This window comes from Callithrix jacchus, chromosome 9, assembly GCF_049354715.1.
Source record: "Callithrix jacchus isolate 240 chromosome 9, calJac240_pri, whole genome shotgun sequence".
NCBI lineage: Eukaryota > Metazoa > Chordata > Mammalia > Primates > Cebidae > Callithrix > Callithrix jacchus.
Genome location: NC_133510.1, coordinates 83,403,063 through 83,425,595, shown reverse-complemented (window position 1 = coordinate 83,425,595; position 22,533 = coordinate 83,403,063). Strand labels below are relative to the sequence as shown.

Here is a 22,533-nt window from a genome sequence, read left to right as displayed (position 1 = left end):
CTTAAGTTAATATTTTACAATGAAGATAACAAGGGTCCAAAATGAAAACAATCAAGCAATAAACCATAAGGAGCCGAAAGTGGTCACAATGCCTTGCAAGTCCTCATATCCATAAAGTAATGTCTGTTAATTATTTTGAATAACATATACTTCCTCTCTCGGTTCCTGCTTTTCCTCAGCTTGACTCCCCCAACCAGGGGTCTGTGTCTGGGCTCAAGCTCACCGTATGGCGAGGCCCATTTCCTAGGGGCCTCACATGGGAGCGATCCCCACAGATTCCCTCATATAAAAATGACTATTTTTTTAATTCAGCATTTAATGGGTATCTACCAAGTGCCAGATAGTGTCCTGGGTGCTAAGGATAAAGCATGAAAAAAAAGTCTCTCTTCTCATGGAGTCTGAATCTAAAGTGGTGAGTTAAATTAACAGACTAAATGGGAGAAATAGCCTTGGAATTGAGATGGGGAAGGCCTAGATTATAGTCCTTTAAGGCAAGTGAGGATTTAGTCAACCCTACTATCTCAAATCCTCAGATGTTTCATCCATAATATTGGTATGATGACAAAAGACATCCATATTCACAGGATGTTATAAAAATTAAATGTTTACAAATGTGAAACCCACTTCAAAAATGTAGCATCCTCTCTAAAAGTACTTTTATTATTGGAATTAGTATTTCGGAGGAGAAAAATATCACTTCTAAGCAATTTTGAAGCCCAGGTAAAGAAATAACATTTAAGGCATAACCATTCTTAGACTCGTCGCTGATTTTAAGAGGTATCAGTGTAGATGTTAGAAAGGCTGCACATCATAAGCCTGCTAAAAAATATGAAAGTTCACCTTTTTCTTTTTCTGTTTCTTTCATTCAAGTATCATCATTGGAGAAAGAGCCAGTTTAGAAATGTAGAAAGAGAATTATTTTTTTTAAAAAAAGTACATAAAGCTTTGGGATGCTGATCAAGAGCAACTTCTTAGGCAAGGGTAGCTTTTATTAGTGTAAATTCAACCTTCACCTATTGAATTGTTCCTTATTAAATTATAAATCCCCTTTTCCAACATGATCTAGAACTCAGACCAGTAAAGTTAATATGAGTGTTCACCTTGGTTTAAACAGATTTTTCCCCCTTTTTTGTTGTTGTTTTGAAGGTTGAGGGCAGGAGGTGGGAGGAGAAAACAAGGAAAGGCAAGCTTGGGAAATAAACACCCTTTATTTGATTAGGTCAATGGGAAAATACGCACTGATTCCAAACTACTAACTAGTGAACTCTTGGAACTCAAACTGCTTACAAAATATGAGATGCCTGTAATTGCAATTATATTACTTCTCAGTAGAACTTTGAGACACAGACCTTGGCAAGTGGTTAAATCAGGTTTACATAAACTACAACTATTTAAAGCTTGGAGGCATGCTTTAAATGGTTCAAATTTTTTTTGAATTATGAAAAAAGTAAATGATAATAAGGGAATAATCATATTATCACTAATAAAATCACTCCAAGGAAACTAGAGTTCATTCATCATAAAATCTGAAACGAGGTGATAGAATTGGAAGTTTTCATGTAGTTTATCGCCCTATTGTTCTTATTTCCTGCTTAATCATCTATAAATGACATTTTCCCCTTCATCTAAAAAAAAAGGCTGAGTGTTTCCCAATTGTTTTCTGTGATAAGAAGTGGGAGAAAAAGTATTATGGCTAGCTCATATCAGTAGATTTTAGCTATGAGTCTTTGGACGGATTACATATATGGTTGAAAGAGAAGAGAGCTTTGGAGAAAGAATCTGTGTTCTAGCCATTTTTAAGTATGTGTTTCTAGCCATAGTTTCATTAGAGAACCAAAAGCATATACATTACATATATCACAGGCTTGCTTTTAGCACTAAATGAAATAATATATGCTGAGCCCATGGTGTGGAATATGTACTCAACAAATATTAATTCTCCTTCTTCTACTCAATTTCTAAAGCTTCTGATGGAAAGAGTCATAGCGAATTCATTGAAAAACCTAGATTTGGTGAGAAAGATGTTGCTGATAAATTTGGGGATTTATTTGTGTTAAGGTAAAAATATTGAAACTAGTCACTCTAGTAACAGAGCTGGATGTATTTATACGCTCATTAAATTTCCAGTTAACTGGGGGACAAAGATACTAACTAAAAGTCACAGAAATGAGTAACCTAGTTAGGAACTTTGAAAGAAAGGAACGCAGTTCTGTAAGGTTGTGTAACAATAAAGTCCCTCCTGAACAGGAAACTGGAGAATAGGATGGCTTGGGAACAGAAGTTCCTGAGACATTGTGGTAGTATTTCTAGGGAACAAAGTTCAAGTTTTTGGAAAGTATCAGGATGATGGTGAAAGTCAGAGGAAGCTCAAGGAAGAAATAGACACAGAGGTGTATCAGAGACTAGTGAAGAGATTTATGTGGGTGAGAGCTGGGGGATTTGGCTACATAGTCAAGCTTCAAAGAAAGCAGATTGAGCCATAGCTGAAAAACCAGAACTGAGGGCCAGATCGAACATGATTATATACTCCTTCAACTATGAAAATAGAGGAAAGAAAATGGGGTAGAAGAAAGGAGAGAGAGAGAAGAGAAAGAGGAGCTAAAGAGAGTGAACAGAACGCAGGCCAGCCCTCAGGGCGAAGGGTCACCTAGCAAGGGCAGAGAGTAGCCATAAAGAATAAAAGGTAAAGGAGGAGCCCGCTGACTGAAAGGCAAAACTCAGAAGAGGCAGATTAGTGCTTTCAATTTGTGACAGCTAAATGAGTAACATGAGCTTCTGCACCTGTAATTTACCTAATCGGCAGACAGTTTGTGCCCAGAGATTCCCAAACACTGTGGTAAAAATAGTCTTGCACTTAGACCAACAGAACATTTGAGTCACTTCAGAGGACCTGGGGGAGGGGCATAAACCAAGCGGAGGAAAAGGAAAGATATTAAAGGCGAATCCTCTGCCATCTTCAGTAAGTGGCCATGAGAAGTTATGCATAAAAATGGGACTGGACCTAGAGAAGGAAAGGCTTCGGTTTCCAAGCCCACCATGAAACACCCTTTTAAAAAGAGCACCAAGGAAATGAGTCTAGATAGAAGAAGTGAGGGAGGAACCAGCGAGGCTGATCTTCAGATAGTTCAAGAAACACATTTTTGCTCTTTGCTCTCACTCCAGATTCCAAAAGTCTGTGTTCAGTCATGTACTGAGCTGCAAAACAACACTAAGGAGGCTGCTGTTCGTTTCTTAAATCTTAGGCATAATTTACAGGGAAGGTGACAATGAATTCTTTTCTCCCCAAGAAACTCATATTCCTCAGTGCAAAAAATGATGTCTTGTTCATAATTCTGCACCTCCCTCCCCCTGCTTTTATTCAGATTTCTGAATTTAAGAGTAAAATTTGGGAACCATTCGAATTTTTTCTGGGTTAAGTATTCCTTCTGGTGAGGGGCCAACTGGCTTAGGTTTGCTTAGGACTGAGTGGGTACCCAGGAGGCCAAATTTTCAGTGCTAAAACTGGGGAAACCCTGGTCAAGTCAGAATGAGTTAATCACTCTATTTCCCAGAAGAAGCCCATAGAAACTGGCGAACAATGTACAGAGTGCAGGATATATAAAGTATAGATTTTTTTAAGAAATTACTATAATTATACATATGGGGTTGGATGTTAGACAAAGTTCTACTAGGCCCAGCTCTGATACTTGCTAATCATTTGACATTGAACGTGTTTTATGACTTCTCTAAGCTTTAATTAGTCTATAAAATGAAAACACATTATAACATTGCTTTAAAGATTTAAACAATGTCAATAAAATGTAATATACAGTGTCTAGCATAGAAACAATATTCAATACAAATTAGTATTATTTCAGCTATGATTGAAGAAAAAAATCATCCCTCTCCTTGTCAACTCAATATATTGAACCCTACTTTTTTGTTTTCTATATGAACAAAATTTTACATAATGTAATATCATGTAATGTAAATTTCATGTTACATACTTCTTATTTAAATTTAAGTACAATATAACATTACATGTATATTGCTTTTTTCAATGAAAATATTATATAAATATTTTTATGATACTACATACAACTAATATTTTAAATGTCCGAAATTAATGGAATGGTTTTCCTATGATGTTTACATCTTTTAAAAATGAAACAAATCATGATATTCGGATGACCCAATTATAGTGGTGCTTGCTAAGATAAACAAATGTCTCTAGTATAGTATGGTTAGCCAAGTATTTTGTTACTGCCCTCCAACTGGCTGGTTATGACATATTGCCCAAAATGTTTGGTGCTTTAATGCCTGTGTCAGGGTCTACCGTGACAAATAGTCACCACTGTACAAACACATTTTTTCCATAAAGTTTCCCTACCAGTTTGGAAGAAAAAAGTTCTTTAATCAGATATACACACATATCTCACACGTTTTTGAAAGTCAAGACATTTTTGTCTGTGGATAATACATGTTAGTTTTTAGGTTAGTGAGTGATAGAAGTTAAAAGTTATACTGTGTTTAAATCGCATATAATCTGGAACTTTTTAAAGTACAGGCATTAGATGTTCAACATGTCACTGGTCATATAAAATTCATCATATTAAATTTTATTTTTCCTGATTTTTTTTTATGATTTGGGCTAGGTGTTGTCATATTAGAAAAGACTGGCTGTGTAATTTTACAATATTAGTATGCCTTTTTATTAAATCATTTAAATAGATTTTTTTTTCACTTTCTTGTATTTCAGCATAATGCTATCGTGAGATTTAAGCTGCTTCTTTTGTAGCAACATAATATTCACGACTTGGTGCTTTCAAAGAAAAAAGAATAAAAAGTAGTAATATATATGTTTTTTATTTTGTAAAGTTGTAGCCATTATTCAACTCTGAAACAAAATAAGTTGCGGGCCCTTATATGTTGAAATATATATGAACATATAATATAAATTTATATGTTCAAATAAATGATCTCATTACATCTTCACAATACTGTGCCAAGTATATTATATAATTGATTCTATTTTAAAAATACAGAATGCAAAGAGAAGTTAACCTATTTGCCCATGATCACACGCCATACTCTTAAACCTGGTTCATGTGGCAGTGATTCATATAATTAAAGAGAAGCTTTTCCTCTAAATCTCCTTACAGTGACCAAAAGAATCATCTTCCAGGAGCTACCTACCTTAGAGGAGCTTTGAGTGTTTATTTGGGAAACTTCAGGGTAACTTCTGCTTTTTTTGTTTCTTTGTTAGTTTTTCAGTCGCATGTCCAAAAGAGGCATGTTGGTAGCTGATGGCTGAGATTTGGACCTATGTATTTCCCTATTAGCAAATAATGACACAGTGATATTTTCCATGTTCACTACTATGTACAGGCAGTCTGTCTCAGAGGTCACAAAATAGATGTTCATATGAAGATGCTCAAAACACACGGTCTGTTTCATTGTTTTAAAACACACAGTGAGAAGCAAAATGAAAAAGGTGGAATAAGTTGGCACACCATTATAGGGCTATCATAAGTCAACTTGGGCTTGAAAGGGTCTTTTCTTTCTCAAAATGATGGGCACAGTTTGGTCCAAGAATTATAACATAGGATGCCGGGCGCGGTGGCTCATGCCTGTAATCCCAGCACTTTGGGAGGCTGAGGCGGGTGGATCACGAGGTCAAGAGATAGAGACCATCCTGGTCAACATGGCGAAACCCCGTCTCTACTAAAAATACAAAAAAAATTAGCTGGGCATGGTGGCGCGTGCCTGTAATCCCAGCTACTCAGGAGGCTGAGGAAAGAGAATTGCCTGAACCCAGGAGGCGGAGGTTGCGGTGAGCCGAGATCGCGCCATTGCACTCCAGCCTGGGTAACAAGAGCGAAACTCCGTCTCAAAAAAAAGAAAAGAAAAAAAGAAAAAAAAGAATTACAACATAGGCTGAGGGTAGAATTCCTTTCTAAATTTGTTTCCAAGAAAATAGATGAACATTTTCCAAATACTAAGTTATGCAATACTCTTATGTCCTGTCTCTCTTTTTCCCCCAATTAGTGAACTAATGTGCTCCACTTACAGTAGTTACAAGGACTGGGGCTGTAAATGACCAAGAGATCTCAGCAGGTAGAAGATGTCTAGAACCAATACACAGATCCTCTAAACAACTAGCCATATCTAATGCTCCTTGATGGGAAAGTCTTTTCACATTGGACATGACATGTTTTGAGGCTTTTATGATCACTTGAAATTATTGAGGTGTCTTAACTATTGAGAAGGCTAAATGTAAGTGTGGTTGATGCAGATTAAAGAGAAAAATAAAAACAAATACTGATCTTATCTATCTACAAAGGAGCACATGGAAAAAGACATTCCAGGATCTTTTGGAAGAGAAATTTAATTTTTTTAGTCTCCCATTATTTAGATTTGCTGAAATAAATTACACTTCAGTATAATTATTTTTGCAATATTTGGTTTAATAACATAATTTATATTGAAGTTTAACAAATTATTTTATGTGAGCCATTTATAAAGAAAGCCTTTATTAAGAAATATCTTTCATATAAAGTATTCCTGAGATGGAATACACTTGAAATTTTTAATTCATCTTAATTAAGCTTTTTTTAAGTGAGATTTAATAATCAGAAATTTAAAAAACACTTATTTCTACTCATTTGTTAGTTGACAGAATAGAGAGAATTTAGTTTTAAATGGGATTACTACTGAGGCTGAAACAAAACATCGTGGTTTGTAAACAAATTTTAAACTCACTTAGCAATAAGTCAACTCGGGCTTGAAAGGGTCTTTTCTTTCTCAAAATGATGGGCACAGTCTGGTCCAAGAATTACCACATAGGCTGAGGGTAGAATTCCTTTCTAAATTTGTTTCCAAGAAAATAGATGATCATATGCTGTTGGAGATCAACAAAATAAGGTGCTTACATGGCCCACAGTAAAGCATTCTGTTCTGTGAAACACTTTAATGTGAACTGTGACAAGCATAACTCCTATGATGGATATTTGGTGAGGTACGATGATCTTGTCATGCAAACAAGAGCTTATTAACATGGTTTCCTCAACTCCACTTCTCACATCCAAATCCTATAGGAATTGACACCAACTGTCCATTTTGACACTTGTTCATTAATTTTCTTTCAATAGAACTATTCTCTGCACTCAGCTGTTGTAGCACTTTAAGATTTTACATACTTTTCTGATATGGCTCTTTGTTGGGCATTCCTTCTGTGTTCAGAGGACCAAATAACACCAGAATTCTAATATATGTCACAGAGTCCTTAGTTCAGTTTGCCACTTGTTCCATTACCCACTCTCAAAAAAAGAACTTTAGCTTGACCTCTTAAAAAGTGAAAAGAGCAAAATCAATTAGTTCTCTCTATCAAGACTTAATGGTCATGAAAGCAATAAATCTATGTCAATGCCTCCTTTCTTGACCTGAATCTTTTCACACACCTGTCCTGAGTAAATCCAATAGATCCCTAGTTATAAACTGCTTACAGAAAAATCTTTTTTTCATTTAGTGGCTTGTGTGCACACTTGTGTGAGTACACTCATTTCACAGCCATGACTGAAGCACTGACAGATTGCAGGCAACAGATAATGATTATTGTATTCCTTTGTGAAATATGCTCGACTTTGCAAATTTTTATTCATGATCGGAAAGCACCCTCATTTTGAGGATTGAAGGGCATAAAATGAATAGTATAAGGAATGGCTGCAGATGTGTCTAATATTTGTTTTGTAATTAAATAAAGTTGGACCATGCAATGGTATGATTTTTCCATGGCACAATATGCTCTTTTCTTGTGTGTCAGTTTTTGTTTTGGGTTAGTGAGAATCATCACATCACAAAGAAAGAATGCAAGAATCAAGGGTTGCATTGCCCTTTACCAATCTGTTGTGCTGTTCCTGGAAATGTTTATATTTGAGGCTTGCCAAAAGGCAGCAATTGTTTTGTGGTTGCTATGCTTAAAAATGATATAAGCGTAATAAATGATGCTTGATTGTTTCGATGTCCTTTTACTGTTTTGTTCAGATTCGTTAGTGTGCTTTAGTCTTTTAGATTTTAAATTATGTTATGACACAATAGCACTAAGAACATATGCTGCCTTTTAGAAAGAACTAAGTCATTTCCAGATATTAATTCTTTAATCTTAAGTATATGATTCTAGAATATCTAGACTTCTTATGTTCCCAAACTTTATTTTTACTTCTTTGAGGATTTGGTATTCTAAATAGTTTTCTAAATCTCTAATAGCAGAAATTTTTCTTTAATCTTATCCATGTCAATTCACCAAAAAACTTATTTTTTCCCTACTTTGAAGAAAAGCCCAGACTTCTCAATGGAATAAGTTATGTTTTGAAAATCAAAGTGATGATTAAAATCAGCTTTTGGATAGATGATAATACTGTAATACTGTTTTTGGTGGTGATAAGTTACTTAAAGAGTTTTATAAGTACATCATCATAGCAGTAACCTCAGCCACAGGGAAAAAATGAAGCACAATCTTACAAAATCTTATAAGATTAGCATGAAATTTTTCTGAGGGTGCAATAATTTAGATCTACCTTCAGAAGTGCACAGCAAGACCTTTATAAGGCTCTGAGACTCTGCGACTTTGAATAGTCTCTTAAAAACAAATAATGGAGAAAGAAACAGAGAGAATGAGGGTGATAAGGAGGAGGAAGAGAGAGAGTGTGTGCAAGAGCGGGAAAAGCTGTAAGGGGGAAAGTGAGATTGTGAAGCCATTCTGAGTTCATAATTGACCATTAGACTTCTATCAAAATCAACTCTTTAAAAAAATCACAGGGTTTTGAAAATCAATGCGCACTCTGGAATTATTTAAAATGCTTAAAATATTGGGTTGACACAGAAGGCTTTAGGGTAAACTACATCTCCTTTTTAGTGACTTGCTTCCTTGGGAATAAAATTTGGTGGACAAAGCACATAAGTCACAAAAAGTTTGGAAGTTTCTGATGTTGTTTCCTAAGTTCTTCTACTTCAAAATTCAGTCTGTAAGGAAATATTCATTAGGAGACTATTTGTGTGTGTAGATCATTAAAGCATATTCACTTTTCATAGCTTATACTGATTATAATATCTGATTCTGTGCTTACATATATCCTAAAATTTATCACATTGCCTTATAGTGCTTATTGTTCATACCATCCATTACATAGGGCAGAAAATATGCAATAATCAGTACAGATTACAGAAGGCTATCTGTTTTAAGATAGATACTATGTAATTTTTGTGAGTGGATGAATAAAAGTGTTAATAGTTGTCAAAACCTTTTATCATCTATGAGAAGGTTATTATTATTATTGTTTTTTGAGATGGAGTTTCACTCTCGTCATCCGGGCTGGAGTGCAATGGTGCGATCTCAGCTCACCACAACCTCTACCTCCCAGGTTCAGCCTCCTGAGTAGCTGGAATTACTGGCATGTGCCACCACACCCGGATTTTTTTTTTTTTTGTATTTTTGGTAGAGACAGAGTTTCTCCATGTTGGTCAGGCTGGTCTTGAACTCCCGACCTCATGTGATCCAACCATCTTGGCCTCCTAAAGTGCTGGGATTACAGGCATGAGCCATCACACCAGGCCTGAGAATGTTTTGAAATGGCATTTTTCTTATTAGAATTTTAAATTTTTATTTCTATTTGATATTTGCTTAAATTTTATGATGTTTTGCTCAAAAGGTGCATATTTAAATCAGCACAAGACATAATGCTCATTTACTCTCTTTGAAAGTAGTTCTGCCAAAACTTTTGTTTGGGCAGAAGTTCCTGAAACCTTTATGGGACCAAAAGTTCTCTACTCAAAATACACTTTGTAACAACACTTTTTTTTTTTTCCTGCAGCTAAAATAGCTAAGCTTTAGACACAAGTCTAGCTGTTACAGCCAAATTATAGTACACCAATCAGACCTTCATGCTATTGTTCTATAGGTGAGTATGATTATTTATTGACTGTGTGTTTTAACAGCAGTGGTGGGCTACTTGTTCCTAGTCATCTCGCTCCTGCATACCTGGCCATCTTTGATGTCCTCAGTCTCTGTGTCAATGAGTCATTGTTTCATCTAGCTGGCCTCATAAGTGTGAGGATCTCAAGACATGTGGTTACGTTACCTTTGCTCACTCTACAAAAGAGTCATCAGAAGCTAATCTGTGTTGCTACCTTGTCACCTCCCAAACTTTGCTGATTCAGAGTTTGATGGGTACCCGAAGGTAGTCAGAGCAGTATGGAACCCCACATGGAAAACTAATCCTTATCTCATCTTTTTGTATCCTTCACGTTTCTTCTTTACAATTTGTAGTAATACAAATATTTTAGTTTACCTTAAAATAATTTTGTAAAATACTTTATAAGAAGCCTGTGAAATGATCACATTAGACTATATGGTGCAATTGACATAATCAGGACTCAGGTTTTCTTAAGTAATAATCCTGTGATCAATTGTATCAGAATCCCTGAGGGAACTTGTTCAAATTTGAATTCCAGAGATCCACAGCAGCTCAACTGAACCAGAATATTTCTGTAGATGCTCATAGAAATTTTGATGAGATTAAATGTGTCCAGCCTAATGGTTCTTAAACGTGACTGCACAATAGAATCACCTGGGAAACGGAAAATGATTAAAATGTACAGACACGGCTGAGAACTTTTGGCCTAGCACAATGCCCAACACCTATTTTATGTTTAATGATTGATAAATGCACTCAAGTTAGATAAAAGAAAAGCCAGCAAGTGATTAAAAACCCATCTCTAATTCTAAAGTATGACATGAAAGACATGAAAGGAAGAGTAATGAAATTTCCAATCTAAAGTCATTTTTATTTCAAATGGGAATGAACCTTGCCTATTAGTAAGCATAAATTTCTCTCAAATACAGTTAAATGATTTTACATTAGTAGAAATAAGTATCACTTAAATTATAAATCACTTTGTTCACTCTATGTAATATAACTCCTTTTCTTACATAAAGTTCTACTTTAAAACATGGGTTCTAGAATACAATGTCAAGAAGAAATAAAACTGCAATTCAATTCCTGTAAAGTCCAAATTCTCATACAGTGATAGAGATGATAAACATCAGTCTATTTAAGTACGAACTGTGAGCCAGTTATTATTTAAAGTTCTTTAGGTATATTAACTCTGTTCACAATATCCCTAGGAGAGTTAATATCAGCCCCAAATCTTCATATTGTACATTTAAAGTGAGAGCAAACATACAGAAAAGAAATGCTAGGATAGGTCACTTGGCCTCACATATTGTTGTTTTATAAATAATTCTTTGTTGGAATTAAATTTGCATAAACATATATCAAATTATAATTGTATTTGTTTTAGAAGTTAACATAATGACCTTTCCTTGGTGTATTACCACCTACCTTGACATACTAAAGTACGAAGTATTCTATATCACTGTAACGTCTACTGCTAGATTATATGGTATATTAAAAATCAGGCTGGGCACTATCGCTCACGCCTGTAACCCCAGCACTTTGGGAGGCTGAGGCGGACGGATCACGAGGTCAAGAAATTGAGACCATCCTGGCCATCATGGTGAAACCCTGTCTCTACTAAAAATACAAAAATTAGCCTGGCATGGTGGCAGGTGCCTGTAGTCTCAGCTACTTGCAGGCTGAGGCAGGAGAATGGCTTGAACCCAGGGAGCAGAGGTTGCAGTCAGCCAAGATCGCGCCACTGCATTTCAGCCTGGTGACAGAGAGAGACCATGTCTCAAATAAAAAGAAAAGGAAAGAAAGAAAGAAAGAAAAGAAAAAAAATCAAGTAATAAGTTCCTGTTTGGTGGAGTTAGATTGTAGTCAGTATGTATACAGTTCATTAAAATAAGTATGTAACATATATCTTTATAGTTTACCATAACAAATGAAGTGGAGTATTTCAAAAAAAAATTGAGGAAATTGAAAAAAGATGAGACTAATGAAACATGATTTTAAAAATAGTAATTCATTTTCTTAGAAAAGAAGCCATAATCATGAAAAACTCAGCAAAACAAGCCTTTTATTTCCAGTGATTTAATAATATACCCAATTTTTGAATTGATTCACTTATTAAATATTTTTTATAAATTTCACTTAATTCAAGCCCAAGCCTTAAAAGCAAAATGGTCATACTTCTAACCAATGCCATAAATCCCCCAATTATCTGGTATCTTCATTAAATCTTGCATTTCTTTTAGCGACCATGACCAGAAAGAAAAAGATTGGAAACATTACTCAAAATTGTAAAATAGCTACCCTTTGGTACTAGAATTAACGTGATATAATTTCATTTTCCTTTTTAGATTTTTCTGTCATTTGCACAAATTATATAATAATTTTGTATTTTGTAATGATAAAATAAAATAAATATTTAAGAAAATAAAATACAAACAGGAATTTAGGTACAAGTAGAAGTGCATCTGGTAAATAAGACAGAATCTTAGTTTCCAGGACTGGGAAACAAGGCCTGCACTACATTTACAGCAAGATTTTCTTGATGTCGATCTAAGAGTACTGAAGGAATATAATATTCTCCTGGATAAGGACTAAATTCTTTCTAGAGTGAGGCTGAGCTTTATGATTAGATTGAGTCACTTCTAAAATACAGAGATGAGGATGTTGGAATAGGAAACCAGGTACCTTGCTCTCAATATTAAGCTTCAATTACCTGGGAAATTAAGTTATACAAATAAGGACTATTAAAAGATAAACTGAGACACAATACAAATTTTAGTTTATTTGAGCAATCAGTGATGCATAAATTGGGGAAATACCAAATTGAAGGACATCTTGAGTTCTACTGAAGAAATGCAAGAGGAAGGCTTTTATAGCATGAATGTGGAAACAAGAAATTGAAAATAGAGTGGTTACACTTACACAATTGTCATATTTGGTCTATTCCATTGCTGGCAGCTTTTGATTTGTTAAACTTATTTTTTTTTAATGATTCTGGCATTTACAATAAATGTCCCAACTTGTTTTGCTTATTTTTGTAGTCTAAGCAATGTTAAGGTTACTTTCAATGCTAACTGAGTTTGTCTACTTAGAAATTTTTCAGACCTGGTCGTCATTTTATTTTAACAAGTCCTTCCTAATGATAACAGATTATATTATAGGCTATTTTTGTTAAATGTGTTGTACCAGGAAGTAAGGTTACTCAAAGTAGTCCATTGTCCTAAAATTTAGGTTTAGTTTCTTGATACACATCTTTGAATTATTATAAATTGTGGAGAAAATGTAAATGTCTAAACATTAGGGTTGGAGGATTAATTGGACATTAAACGTTGATGAGCTATTATCCTGAGAAGGGGGAAATTATTTATGGCCTTTAAAGAAAAACAAGGCCTTGGGACATACTAAGATTTATTTTCTCCATAATCCATTTTGGTTTCTGGTGATGAGGTTATATCTTACCTGATTCCATTATTTTCCTTGCCTACCATCATTTTTCCATTGGTGGTGATATTTCCTTGCTATTGAAAACTATAACACAGACTGTGTTAGAAAAACCTGTATGTTTCATTGAGGTATTGGTTGCTTCTCATCTCAATAACATACTTTTAACTTATTTACTTAATAAACTATTTTAATATATTAAAGGGCAGTTTTTCTTTCATCATTTTAATCATCAGAATGTTGAAACCCATTTCTCAGTTATTCATTCTTCTAGATGAACTTAACAAGTTTTTTTTTTTCAAATTTGGAACAATTAAATGCTATTAAGATTTTTAAATTAGCACATTAAACTTATGAAGTAATTGGAGAAGAATGATGTTCTTTATAATAGGCCTCTCTGACTTAAAATAATCATATTTTTAATTTCCCTATTTTATAGTTTTCTTCAGAAATGCACCATAAGTTTACCCTCTCAATATTTTATAATAGTTTGGACATTGTCAGTGAACAAATTTTTCCCGTTATCTCTTTCTATCATGTTAATTGTTTGCTTATGGTTTTTGTATATTTATTTTGCAATCACCTGAATTAGAGAATTTCTTATTACTTATACATTTTTTTGGTTTATTTATCTGTATCTTCTAGGTATGTATATAATGACAACTTTGACTTCCGTTATTTTTGTTTGCTTTATTGCTGCTTTGGTTAGATTAGTGGTAACACATTTTTGATATTGATTTTGATGATTCTCTGCCTCTAAAATCTCTTTAGTAGCCTAAATTACTTAAAACATTAAAAAAATTCATTCATGTACTCACTCATTGAGTTACCATTTATTTAGTACTTTAAGGCACTGCAAAGGGTATTTGTGTGTGTGTGTGTGTGTGTGTGTGTGTGTGTGTGTGTGTGTGTGTATTTATCTATATATTCATAATCAGGATATGAGGGGCCATTGAAACCCATCTGGGTCTCTACTTTGCATATCGCCCTGAGGAAGTGAGCCACCACTGAGTCTCTAGATGGTAAGTAGAATTTTGCTCCCTGCTGACCTGCTTCCCTGCCACTTGGACCTGCATGGTGCCAGTTCCTAGATTCTCTTTCACCTTGCTTCACCTGCCTGTTACGATATGCTACCTCTTGCTAGTCTACTCTCATGTGTCCTAGTTGGGTTCACCACCTGTTGTTCGTTACTGTACTCTCTGGACCTGGTGTCTGCCTCCATGAATGTGCACATTGGCAGCTGAGTCCAGATCTGCCTCTCCATCTCTACCACCTGTTTCAGCCCTGTGGGATATCTTGTTCCAGCTTCCTTCTGGAATTGCCTTACCCTACCTTTGTAGTCTAATTCGTTTTGATGAGTTCTTTTAAAAAAGATTTCAAACCCATTTCTGTCTCCTTAAACAGTAAATTAATCGAAAGAGGAAAAAAAATGTTTCTTAAAGATGCAGAGGATGGTGTTGTAATATTTATTTTTGTTATATCCAGTGGCTATTGAAATATGTTGGATTTCAATAAATTGTCCCAAATTTTTAAGTTTTGAAGGTATATGTGTTGTTTATAAGAAGGGGTGTGTGTGTATGTGTGTGTGCACGCGTGCACAAAATAAGTATATCAGCCATCAATTTTGCTGTTTCTGGATTACCGTGACCTGAAAAACCAAGTTTGTTGAAGTATCTATAAGAAAAGACTGTTGATAAACTACGTTTTAATAAGTTGCCCAATTATACAGAATTCCTTTTTGTCAGCTTCAGTTGTTTAAAGGCTCTTTGCACACTATCAATTTCTTAGTTACATTCTGGATAACTGATAATCCTGAACAAATGATACATTAATCACTGTATGCCAGTTTTCCCTGCTATTTCACCTTCATTTATCTTTGATCCAGAGGTGTTTGTTTATTCCCTGACTGCAAGGATATTTTAGCATGTGTGAATTGGTAAGAAAATACACTGTCACATGGACAACATTATTTTACTTCTGCCTAGGCAAATTTTCAATTGAACATATTTGTTTAAGTTTCTGTCGTGTGTAAGATGTTATCTAAGCGTTACATGGATAAAATTAAGAGAAACGTAGTTGACAATCTAGTAAATGGAGAATGCCAGTGGATAAGAACCTGCAAAAACGGCTTCAGAAAGGTTCTAAGAAAGGTATTAGTTATTGAGGGAAATGTAGGAGCCAAAGCATGGTATTTGTGAACGTGTAGGATGTGTTTTAGTAAGCAGTGAATATTCGAATATGGTCTAGTTCTAGAAACAAAAGAATACTGTGGAAAGGTATTTGTAAAACGGGAGTTTAATTCAAAAGTCAACGAAGGGCTACCGAACAGATCAGTGAAATGGTCATTGCTGAGATTTAAATCTAAATCTCAGAGTTTCAGAGCTTGAGATTTAAATCTGGCGACAAAGTGCAGAGTCGGAGCAAACAAACCACACAATTTAGTTTGGACCGAATGTATATTGGAGGAGGTAGTGAATCAGAGAAATAATATAGTACTAGATACCGAAATACAAAGGCTGGCACTATCACTGACTATGTGACATGAGTAACTGAATTTGCATAAAGTAGCTATTATAGATGCTATCCAGAAGCTTTTGTTCTTGAGGGAGAGCATAGAGTTAATGTGCATATACTACATCCAAGTAGGTAAGATCAGAGATATTATCATATATCTTGTGGCCCCCATGTAACAGAGCAGGATATGTGGCAAACACTACAGGTTCTGAACCCTGATTTCTTGTATTCAAGTCTAGGCTCTTTCATTTAATAATGTGTAATCTAGAGCAGTTTATTTAACCTCCTTTTGCTTTGGTTTCTCTATATGTAAAAGCCATATAATAGCACCTACTTTCAGGAATTGTCATGAAGTTAATGAATTGATATTTGTAAAGTCCTTAGAAGAGTGCCTGGCACATGGTAATGATTCAATAAAGAAGGTTATTATTAATTATAGTAAATAAAATAAAAAGCAAAATCAATTTTATGTGTATCACAATTATTCATATCACAATTTTAAGCATAATCTTTAACACATAAGTAAATAAAACTTCTGATTTAATAGTCCAGGGAGTCAGTGCTCATCCTGTTACCATTTACCAACTTTCTGAATGTAGTACACTCAGATTGATGAAACTAACTCTGTGTTCCAGTGGCAGAGTCCAGCAAGTGAATTCATCCTATCTTTCATGGCAGTTCAGGAGGTTATAAACACTGAGTAAATAGGAGCATAATAAATTCTTTGGAAAGAACTTGGAGCATATCAAGTTTTATTTTTAATGTTTAAAAGACTGATAGTGCTTTGGGAATGGAGTAAGCAAATAACAGAAGCAAATATTTTTCTTGGTATTGTACTTATTCATACAGGAGAGCTTGGATTATTATAGTGAAAATAACCCATAAACACTTTATGTCATTTATTTTAATAAATTATTAAAGTTTAAAATTTACCTGTGATTTTTAATTATAAAATTCATCAAACAAAAAACTATAAGGCATAATATAATAAATATTTTTTTACTCATATTTAATTTTAGCAAATCTGACAATGTTGGCAGACAGGCTTCAAATTTTAAAACAAAATTTACAAATGCATTGGAAGCCCTTGCGTATCCCAATCTGATTCCCTCACAATCTGTCTCCATACATGCATTCCTCCCTTGCCAGGGGAAACTGTGATTCTAATGTGATTTTTTTTTCTGTTTTTCTCTTTTGGCAAGAATCGCAATTAGATTCTGATGTGAATTTTTTATAGCTTTATTCATTCCCGTGATTTTTTATCTGTACTAAAATGGATGCATCCACAAAAAATGTATACCTGTTGTCTATTTAAAACATTATACAAACGACGTACAAATATCTCAAGACTATTTTTTCATGATCCTTCTGTTTAGTAAATTGTATTGGTTTGTAACATACATAAAATATAACACAATCATTGTGTGTATACAAGTGTAGGCATTTTACACATGAATATGCCTGTATAAACAGCACTCCATTCAAGATAGAGAACACTTTCATCATTCTCAAAATGTTCCCTTTGGTATACAAAGTCAATTCCCCACGTATACCATACTCCAAGTAGTCATCATTTATTCAATTTCTATCACAATGGATTAGTTTGAACTATTCCAGAACTTCATAGAATGGATTCTTACAGTAGGTACTCTCTTGTGTCTGTCTTCTTTCTCTTAGCATATGTTTTTTTTAATTGTATTTTAGGTTTTGGGGTACACGTGAAGAACATGCATCAAAACAGCATGGTACTGGTACCAAAACAGAGATATAGACCAATGGAACAGAACAAAGGCCTCGGAGGCAACACAACATATCTACAGCCATCTGATCTTTGATAAACCTGACAAAAACAAGCAATGGGGAAAAATTCCCTGATTAATAAATGGTGTTGGGAAAACTGGCTAGCCATATGCAGAAAGCAGAAACTGGACCCCTTCCTGACGCCTTACACTAAAATTAACTCCAGATGGATTAAAGACTTAAACATAAGACCTAACACCATAAAAACCCTAGAAGAAAATCTAGGCAAAACCATTCAGGACATAGGAGTAGGCAAGGACTTCATGACCAAAACACCCAAAGCATTGGCAACAGAAGCCAAAATAGACAAATGGAACCTAATCAAACTCCACAGCTTCTGCAAAGCAAAAGAAACAGTCATTAGAGTGAATCGGCAACCAACAGAATGGGAAACAATTTTTGCAGTTTACCCATCTGACAAAGGGCTGATATCCAGAACTTGCATATGTTTTTTAAGAATTCTCCCTGCTCTTTATTGCAATTCATTCCTATTTTATTGCCAATTTGTATTTCATTGTTCAAATAGACCACAGCTTGTTTATCCACTCCTGTTGATGGTCATTTGGACCCTCTATTTTTGTCCGTTGTGAATAAAGCTGCTAAGAACATAAATACAACTTCTTTTCTGAAAGTATATTTTAATTTCTCTTAGGTACGTGACTAGGAATGGTATTGTTGGGTAGTATGGTAATAATGGCAATATGTTTAACTTTATGATAGACTGCCAAACTGTTTTCCACAGTGATTATACCATTTTATACTTCCAGTTCTAGCTGCTTCAAATCCTTACCAATGACTTGATATTTTGGTAATTTTAATTTTAATCATCCCACTGAGTGTGTAGTGGTATCTCATGATTTTTATTTGCATTTACTTGATAACTAATGGTATTCAACATCTTTTGTATTGGTGCTAAATATCATTTGACATATTGGCTGTGTGTGTGTGTGTGTGTGTGTGTGTGTGTGTGTGTGTTAGTTATACTTTGTAAATATACTTATATTCTGGAGATAAGTACCAGGACTTGTATCCTATTACATGTATTGGGAATATTATCTCCTACTTTTTCCAGCGTGTGTTATACTTTGTAAATATACTTATATTCTGGAGATAAGTACCAGGACTTGTATCCTATTACATGTATTGGGAATATTATCTCCTATTTTTTCCAGCCTGTGGCTTGACTTTTCATTTTCTTTTTCTTTTGTTTTTTGAGACAGAGTCTCACTCTGTTGCTCAGGCTGGAGTGCAATGGCATGATCACAGCTCACTGCAGCCTTGTCCTCTTGGGCTTAAGAAGCAATCCTCCCATCTCAGCCTATCCAGTAGCTGGGACCATAGGCATGTGCCACCACAACTGGCTAATTTATAAATGTTTTGTAGAGGGGGTTTTCCTGTGTTGCCCACACTGGTCTCGAATTTCTGGGCTCTAGTGACCCTCGCACCTTGGCCTCCCAAAGTACTTGAATTATAGGTGTGAGACATCATGTCTGGCCTTATTTTCTTAATAGTGTCTTTTGAAGAGCAAGAAGTTATACTTTGATGAAGGACAATTCATCAAGTTTTACCTTGATGTTTTATTTTGGTTTATAATCTAAGAAACCTTTGCTTATTGAAAGTTCATGAAGAATTTTTCTTACTTTTATCCCCATAAGCTTTATAGTTTTAGCCTTTACATTTAGGTCTGAGACACATTTCAATTTAATCTTTGTGCGTATTATATGGTATAAAGGTGAAGATTCATGGTTTTTCATATAGACATCTAGTTGTTCCAATACTGTTTTTGGAAAGACTATATGTTCCCTGTTGAATTACCTTAGCATCTCTGTTGAAAACCAATTTGCCATCTGTATCCAAGTTTATTTTTGGACCTTTTTTTCTGTAAATGAATCTATAGATCTGTAGTGTAAATCTTTCACCTGTGTTCTATTTTAAATTGTTGAGTCACTTTAGTCTTTTGCATCATCTCCATATAAACTATAAAAACAGTTCATCAATTTCTTTAAAAAAGCCTTATGGACTTTTTATTGATGTTTTACTGAATCTATAAATAAATATGAAGAGAATTAGCATCAAAACAATGAGTTTTCAATTTATGAAAATGAATTTCAGAGAAATTTATTAGAATCTTAATTCCTGTCATTAATATTTAGTGGCTTTTAAGTATAACAATATTGCACATATTTTGTTAAATTTATCTGAAGCATTTTATGTTTGTGGATGCCATTTTTAAAATTTAATTTAGTTTAATTTTAAATTTTGGGATATCTGTGCAGGAAATTCATGTTTTTTACATAGGTAAGTCTGTGCCATGGTGGTTTGCTACACTTATCAATCCATCATCTAGGTATTAAGCCTCTCATGCATTAGCTATTCATCCTGATGCTCTCCCTCTCCCCTGGATGCTATTGTTAATGGTATTTTTAACTATGAGATTCCAGTTGTTCATTACTAGTGTGTAGAAATAGATTTTTGTATCTTGACCTTATATCTCGTAACTTTTTTTATAGCTACTCATTATATCTAGTAGCTTTCTTTTGTAGATTTTTAAAGATTTTTCTCATAAATGATGTGTTTTTCTCTACTCACATCAAGTTTTATTTCTTCCTTTACAAAATATATTCCATTTATTTCTTTTTCTTGGCTTATCATAGTGGCTAGAAACACCAGGAGAATGTTGAATAAAAGTTGTGAGAGCAGGCATCCTTGCCTTTTTCTTGATGTTTGAGTGAAAGCCTTCAATATTTCATCACTGAATATAATATTAGCTCCAGCTTTTTTGTAATTGCTTTTCGTCAGTTTGAGGAAGTGCTTTCAGCACTTTGAATATGTCATTCTGTTGTCAGTTGGTTTGCACTGTTTCTATATAGTAGCCAGAATATTTTATTTTCTTTCATCGCCAGAACAAGTATCTCTTTTCTTGGTTGCCTTTAACATTTTTTATCTTTAACAGTGACTTGCCTTGATTATGCAAGTAAGTGCTTATGATATGCCTTGGTATAGTTGTGTGTGTGTGTATGTGTGTGCACACATGCTTATGCAGAAATTATTGTGGGTACAGAATTGAGAGTAATGATAGTGTGTATGCATGCTTGTGCATTAATCTGCCTAGATATTTTTTGAGATTCTTGAATCTATAGATTTATATTTTTCAAAAAGAAATATTTGGACATTATTTCTTCAAACATTTTTTCTTCCCTCCTTTGATTCTGATTACACTTATGATAAACTATTGAATTGATCTCACAGGTCACTGAGAATCTGTTGTTTTTTCAGCCTGCTTTGTCTCTATGATTCCGTTTAGATAATTTCTATTGACTGATCTTTGAGTTTACTGATTTTTTTCTTCTTTAGTGTCTAATTTGCTCTTAATTGCATCCAGTAGCATTCTGACATCAGCTATTATGGGTTTTAGAAGTTTATTTTAGTTGTTTGTAGTTTCCAGTAATATTTATATTTGTTTCTCATGTTAACATATTTTAGTAGCTATATTAAAAGTTCTTGTCTGCTAATTCTATCTCTTTTTATTTACATGTGTGTTTCTAATAATAGATCTTTCTCCTGATTACCAGTTCCTTTTTCCTGCCTAGTAATTTATAACTGAATGGGGAGTATTGAGAATGTTACATTGTTAAACCTATTTACATGGTTTAATTTTAAAAGGGCTGGGGTTTTTTAACTGTAATATAGTTTAATTTGATGTTTCGAATCCTTTTTAAAAAGTTTTGTGGTGAGAGTCTTGTTTACTGGAGACTCTATAAGGTTTCTGTTGAAATTCTAGGTGTTGTTCTCTACTCACATTTCATTTAAGAATTTTCTATTGTAAAGTGTCTGTTCATATCCTTTGCCCATTTTTGAATGGGCTTGTTTTTTTCCTGTAAATCTGTTTGAGTTCTTTGTAAATTCTTGATATCAGCCCTTCATCAGATGGGTAAACTGCAAAAATTATATGAGGCCAATAAACATATGAGAAAATGCTCATCATCACTGGTCATTAGAGAGATGCAAATCAAAACCACATTGAGATACCATCTCACACCAGTTAGAATGGCGATCATTAAAAAATCTGGAGACAACAGATGCTGGAGAGGATGTGGAGAAACAGGAACACTTTTACACTGTTGGTGGGAGTGTAAATTAGTTCAACCATTGTGGAAGACAGTGTGGCGATTCCTCAAGGCCTTAGAAATAGAAATTCCATTTGACTCAGCAATCCCATTACTGGGTATATATCCAAAAGACTATAAATCGTTCTACTATAAGGACACATGCACACGAATGTTCATTGCAGCACTGTTTACAATAGCAAAGACCTGGAACCAACCCAAATGCCCATCGATGATAGACTGGATTGGGAAAATGTGGCACATATACACCATGGAATATTATGCAGCAATCAGAAATGATGAGTTGGTGTCGTTTGCAGGGACATGGATGAATCTGGAGAACATCATTCTCAGCAAACTGACAAAAGAACAGAAAATGAAATACGGTATATTCTCACTCATAGGCGGGTGATGAAAAATGAGAACACATGGACACAGGGAGGGGAGTACTAAACACTGGGGTCTATTGGGGGGAATGGGGGAGAGCCAGCGGCGGGGGAGTTGGGGAGGGATAGCCTGGGGAGAAATGCCAAATGTGGGTGAAGGGGAGAAAGGAAGCAAAACACACTGCCATGTGTGTACCTATGCAACTGTCTTGCATGTTCTGCACATGTACCCCAAAACCTAAAATGCAATAAAACTTAAAAAAAAAAAGAATTTTCTGAAGTTCTGAATTTAGAAATTGATTCAACCAATTTAGAAACTGATTGAATTTTTAGTTT

At 34.5% G+C, this 22,533-nt stretch overlaps 1 long non-coding RNA gene across 1 annotated transcript in view; it reads left to right on the top strand.

Annotated features, from left to right (window-relative positions):
- The window catches only part of LOC103795341 (uncharacterized), a 67,051-nt gene that overhangs the window by 2,220 nt on the left and 42,298 nt on the right, over positions 1-22,533 (top strand). The window contains exons 2-3 of the long non-coding RNA XR_013522362.1: positions 9,849-9,935; positions 14,330-14,413. This is a non-coding gene — a long non-coding RNA (uncharacterized LOC103795341). The remainder of the gene's footprint in view (positions 1-9,848; positions 9,936-14,329; positions 14,414-22,533) is intronic.